Genomic DNA, 6,424 nt, shown 5'->3' on the forward strand with positions numbered 1-6,424 from the left:
TGAAATTAAAAATAGTTAAAAGGTAAAGTTTTTATGTTTACAATAGTTTGTTTAATTAAGTCAAGTAAAATGTTTTTATAAAGTTGAATTGATCTTATAAAACCATTCTTGTATTGGTTATTATTGATATTATTTGATTTCTTTATTTTTTGATCTTTGCATTTTCGGTTCTCAAAGAATACCTTCAATGCTTAAGTTAGTATTTTAAAAAAGTTCACTTTTATAAATGCTATAAACACAGAAAAATAAAAATTGAAATATATTTTTATAGTATTTATATTACACTACTATAAAAATATATTTCAATTTTGAACTTTTTTTGTAAAAATTACATACAAATTTTGTTATGAAAAAAAATTGTAAGAAATTATTGTCAATTTTGTTGTAAAATTTTTGTATAAAACATTTCTCACAAAAAAATTTGTTAAAAACAATTGCAAATTTTATAATTTTGTAAAAAATAATTATCTACGGAAGAATTACCTGTCAATTAAAACTCTTAGAAAAAATGACAAAAAAAAAATCTTTTCTTATAAATTTTTTTAACAAATTTGTAAGAAAAATTTTGTGAAATATGAAAACTTTTAGTAGTATTACTTTTAATAGACACTTATTTGTATATATTATTAAGAGAAACTCAAATACCTACTAGTTACCGTCTTGATATTGTTTAAGCATAATATTGTTTAATTGTATGATTAATTGATAACCCTAAATTTGCATTAAGTCATTTTGGATTTGACCAAACATATATTAACTATATATAGGGATGACAACGGGTCGAGTCAGACACAAATAATGCCTACCCGCAACCCGACCTGCAACAAAAAAATCCACCCGCTATCTACCCCGTTACCAGTGTAGGTACTCGTTTAAAAAATACCTACGGATATTTTAAAACCCGCGAGTACCCGTGGATACCCACAAATATTTTAAAAAAATATATTTTATAAATATTTAAAATTAAATTTAAATAAAATTACAAAAGAATATAAAATTAAAATTAAATATAAATTTAATTTAATTTAATTTAATAAAATATAAATAAAAAATTCATTTTGATTGAATTTAACTTAATAAAACATAAATTTAACTTTAATTTTAATTTTTTACGTGTAACAGGTACCTGCGGGTACAAATAGTATGATACCCGCACTCGATCCCATTTATAACAGGTATTAAAATACTTGTTACCCGCTATCCGCAGGTAACAAATATCCGCAAATACCAACTATCCGTCATGAATTTTATCTGCAGATACTCATAGACACAAATATTTTTGTCATCCCTAACTATATATGATTTCGACAACCATACTATAGATGAAACAATCTTATTATACATAAGAAAAAAAATGCACGTAACTTCATGGAAAAAAAGGTTAAGAAGTAAAATAAGGTATCTCCAACACATGAACCGAAAGTGTTTCTATTTGCATATCATTTTTATGGTGTTAATGTTACTTTTTAAATTTTTTATCTTACAAGACCCACAACACATAAGATTCTCTAACAAGGGGTCAACTTTTATGCAAAAAATAATAGTATAAAAATGTAAAAGAATAATTTTCTTTCGAAGGGCATAATTTTTAACCTTTATGATGATGCTTCCTAATGATATCAAGTCATTTCAATAGAAAATAAAAAAAAATAAAAAAAGGTGAAATCTTAGTCCTATTGTCTTTAGTTTACACGCTCTTTCGGTTCTTTCTTTCTTTGCTTATTCTACAAATAGAGATTATGCATGGGATAAATTCCTTGTATTAGTGATATACTTTACAACTCATTAGAAAATAAAAGAAAAATTGACATTGTTACAAGTAATTGATACCAGTATCTTCTCAATCAAAATCATGTACATATGATTATATTAGTTGAAACTTGTAGCAAATGATAAATTAGTTTAATTGGAAGGGAATAATTTTCTGGTGGAAGGGATTATTCAAAAGGTATCTTAGATTTTAAAAAAACACTTGAACCAAACTAAATTTATATTGAATTGCATAAAAAACAGAATTGTTTAAAATAAAAAGGTTAAATATGTTTGTGGTCTTTTAAGTTTTAGTGAAATTTGAAATTAATTACTCTTTGAAACTTTAACCAAATTTAGTCCTCCAACTTTAGAAACACGTGAATTTAGTCATTTTAACCAAATTTTATTAACTTTAGTTGACATTTCAAACTCATCATGATAACATTTGAGTTGTTATTGTGTTTAATTTAACACATTTTTGTTTTAATGTTAATTGAAAATCAAAAATCGTGTTTGAAATATGCTTGAAACGTCAAATAAACTAAAATTAGGTTAAAAGGACTAAATTCACGTATTTCTAAAGATGAAATACTAAATTGGTTCAAAGTTTCGAAGATGTGTTAATTTCAATTTTCACTCAAAGTTAAAGGACCAAAAACATATTTAACCAAAATTAAAATTTGCAATGATTTGTTTTATTCATTTAATTAAAATTGAATTACTACTTGATAAGACTCTTTTAGTTAAATTGAATTATGAAATTAGAAAATATACTTAAAAAACACATTTATCTTAAATAATTCATATATACTTTAAACAATATAGTGTATTTTAATTTAATTTAAGATTAAATATATTTATAGTCCCTTTAATTTTCACACGAAATTGAAATTTGTTCTTTTTTTCAAATTTTCATATAGTTTAGTCTTCAAACTTTAAAAATGAATAAATTTAATCTTCTTAATCCAACCAATTTAAATATTTTTTTTGACAAATTTATAGTTTTGACAAAAGTTTCAGTTGAAGTATTATTAGTTTCAGACAATATTTAACAATCCAAAATAGTTAACGTTACTAGCTTAAAAAACCTATAATCATTTATTTTTAAAATTTGAGACAAAAATTATCAACTTTTAAAATATGGACGAATTCTAAAAACATGTGTAATCTCAAATCGCATTAGAGTGTTGAAGATTCTTTATTGACTAAAGATAACTAAATTTATCTGGTATAAGTCAGTACAAATTTCACTTTACAAGTATAGTTTTATCAAGTTAAATTAGAAATAAATCGATTAAATATGATGTGAAAATCATTTAAAATTTATCATAACAAATTAGACTATTCATTTTAAACCATTTTACAATTTACTTAAATTCTTTCAATAATTCAGTTGTACGTGTTCATCAATTTTGTCCGCTCGTGAGAGAATTGGAGTTGCCAATAATATGCTTTATTCATGTTAAAATTCCACATAGTTTAGCTGTAAATTTGTTAAATTCGTGAATCTCATAATTGAAAGCAATACACAGCATAAGAATGATGAGTAGCTCTCACGTTGGGGAAAAACATGACCAAGTTGCATGTTTCTTTTTCGACCACGGTTAGATTTGAGACGCATGTCCCATTCTCCATGTTTCTCTAAAAGTTCACGCATGAACAACAGGTAAAATGGTAACAAAACTCTTTTTATGGGGTTACATCCATATCATGGGTGTCGTGGAGATCCGAGTCACAATATAAATGTACCTAAATAATTTCATCTTAATAAAAAAATTTATATTCTTTGATTAATTAAATGTTTCTATAATGAATATTTATAATGATTAGAATAGAGCGCTTACCATTAAGTCAAAAGTTATAACTGTTAGTCAATACGTAATTCTTTTAATTTAAGAGTGTAACACAAGTCTAAGCGTTATGTTTATTCAATTGTGACCTGACCTACTTGATCTCTTTCATGAGACAATTGATGTCACTTGCAATAATTTTTCTCATCAGCAATTGTCTTACTAAGAATCTCACTTGGATTGTGATTTGGTGGTTAATCTAGTATCCGCCACAGAACAATTGTGCAACCCGTAACAATAATTTATGTACAACATAAAATACCCAAAAATTTAAAAACGATTTAGTTATAAAACTACTGTTACAACAAAATTCATAATTGGAAGAATTATTAAGTAGATATTAAGTAAGATTAAGAGTGAGTGAGTGTTGAAATAGTAGGTTTATTATATATGGGCACTTTCTTTAATAATGGAGATGACGGGTTGAAACTGATTGCGGCACTTGCACTGCACTTTCTATTCTCTTTGTAACTGACATTAATTATATTATCTTTCATCGCAACTGCATTATTCCTATGTTGTCAAAAAGATGATGGGAATTATTATTAAACAATGATGATAATCAGACTAACAACTCTGTGACCACTTTGGAGGATCACTAATTGACTAGTTGAGTGTAATTAATGGTTTTTTTCAACATTGCATGTCATTAGAAGAGTGAGAAAAAAAAAGTTAATTAGGTGTTGCAAAAGCATTACTGAAAAAAGATGCATTTTGGTTTTTATGATCGGTGTTTAGTTATGACTTTGTACTTGAACTGGTTTCGATCTTAGAGTTTAATGATTGTTAGCTATCAGTGTTAGAGATATCATATATTTTCTAATTTTAATTTTATGATGAAAATATCATATATTTGATTCTTTTGTGTTATTATAAAATATTCATGTATTATGATAATATATTAGGTTTTAAGTTTTATTTTTTTTCTTGATATTGTACTTTGTATATTGAACAAGTTTTTGATAGATTAATATGAAAACAGGTTAAATATGTTTTTTATCTCTTAACTTTTAGCAAAAAATTGAAATTAGTCCCTCTCTAAAACTTTGATCCAATTTAGTCCTCTAACTCTACAAAAGTTTGGATTTAATCCTTTTAACAAAATTTTGTTAAATTTATTTGATGTTTCAAATGTATTTCAAGATAGTTTCTTAGCTAATATTAAAACGGAAATGTGTCAAGCCGGGTAAACAACTCAAATGCTCTCATGAAATGCGTTTTAAAGTTAAATGAACTTAAAAAAAATTGGTTAAAATAACTCAATCCAAACATTTCTAAAGTTGGGAGACTAAATTACGCCAATATTTCGAAGATGGACTAATTCTAATTTTAACTGAAAGTTAAGAGACCAAAACATGTTTAACCCATATGAAAACTATAATATGTTGTTGATTTGGTTGAAAAGTTAAGGGACTAAGAAATATTTAACCCACCTTGAAAACTATAATATGTTGTTGATTTGGTGAATTTTAGGTTTGTAGTTAAAGTAATTAGTGATTGTTAATTAAGGTTAATTTGTGTATTCGAAAATGGAGCAATGGCACTGAGAAACGGAGCCCCACATGCATGAATGAAAGTGGGGATGATGTGGAATAAGGTAATGACAGAAAGGGTAACCGGCAAATCTCAGGTGCCACTGCAAGATTTTGAGACAGCAAAACCCACATAAAACACGCGCGTGTCTCCCTTGTTCCTTCCATTATTATTAATATTATTGTTATTTATCGTTTCGCTTTTTTCCCATTTCATTTCGATTCAGAGCACACCCATAATTGGTGAAATGATGCATAATATATATTGAGGGATCTACCATGATGATGATGATGGATACGTATATAGGGGTGAGTCAAAAGAGATGAAAACGTTAAAATTGAATGTAGATGTTAGATTTGTTGAAAGTGGAGAAGCACATGATAATTGGAATGATTGTGTGTATTGAATTTCCGTATGCAGCAGCCTCTCAGCAATGTGCTACTTGATACGCTACAAAAGCATGCGCAATATTATATGCCACAGTGTTGCACTTCCACACATATCTCATCTCCATAAATAATACACAATCCCTATCTCTGTTCATTCACTCATTCTCACGTAAGCATTTCACCCACCATGATGCATTCACAATGTTTCTTTCCATAACCAGTTTAGATGATTATAATATTATGATCTTTGTGTTACGGCTTGCACAATCTAAGAGTGAGATTTTTAGTATGACAATCATTGAGAGAAGAGATTGTTGTAGATGACATCAATTGTACTATGACGGAAGTTAAGTGGATCAAGTCACAATCGAATCGTGGTGCTGGGACTGTTACACACCCTTATGACTATAACTTTTGGCCTAATAATAAACGCTTGATCTTAACACTTTGTATCGAAAGTTTTAAAAATTCAAGTATAAGTTTAAGTCTCACATTCAATACAGATAACAAAAATTGATCGTAGAATATCTATAAATTCATTGGTTGGATTGATATTGATATCTTATTCATGGTGTCTTTTTCTGATGAATTCCTTCAAATTTTCCATTACTCTTGGTATTTATCATTTTTCTGTTTGTGCTTCCATGTATGGACAAAAATGGTTCAGTGATTGAATATAATTAATATTTATTATTTTGAGACATGATTTGATTTTCACTCTCTAGCATATCAGGAACATTTCAAATTCAGTTTCCCTTCTTCCTTTTTTATTAATGGATTAGCTTTCCTTTTCTTTCAATATCCCCAGTAAAACCTTTTTCTGAAAAAAAATTCTCCCGTACATGCCCAACTTTTAGCATGAATAATTGAATTTTTGTCAGTAGCTTTTGCTTTTCTTCA

The sequence above is a fragment of the Vigna unguiculata genome, chromosome 2 (genome assembly GCF_004118075.2).
Source record: "Vigna unguiculata cultivar IT97K-499-35 chromosome 2, ASM411807v1, whole genome shotgun sequence".
NCBI lineage: Eukaryota > Viridiplantae > Streptophyta > Magnoliopsida > Fabales > Fabaceae > Vigna > Vigna unguiculata.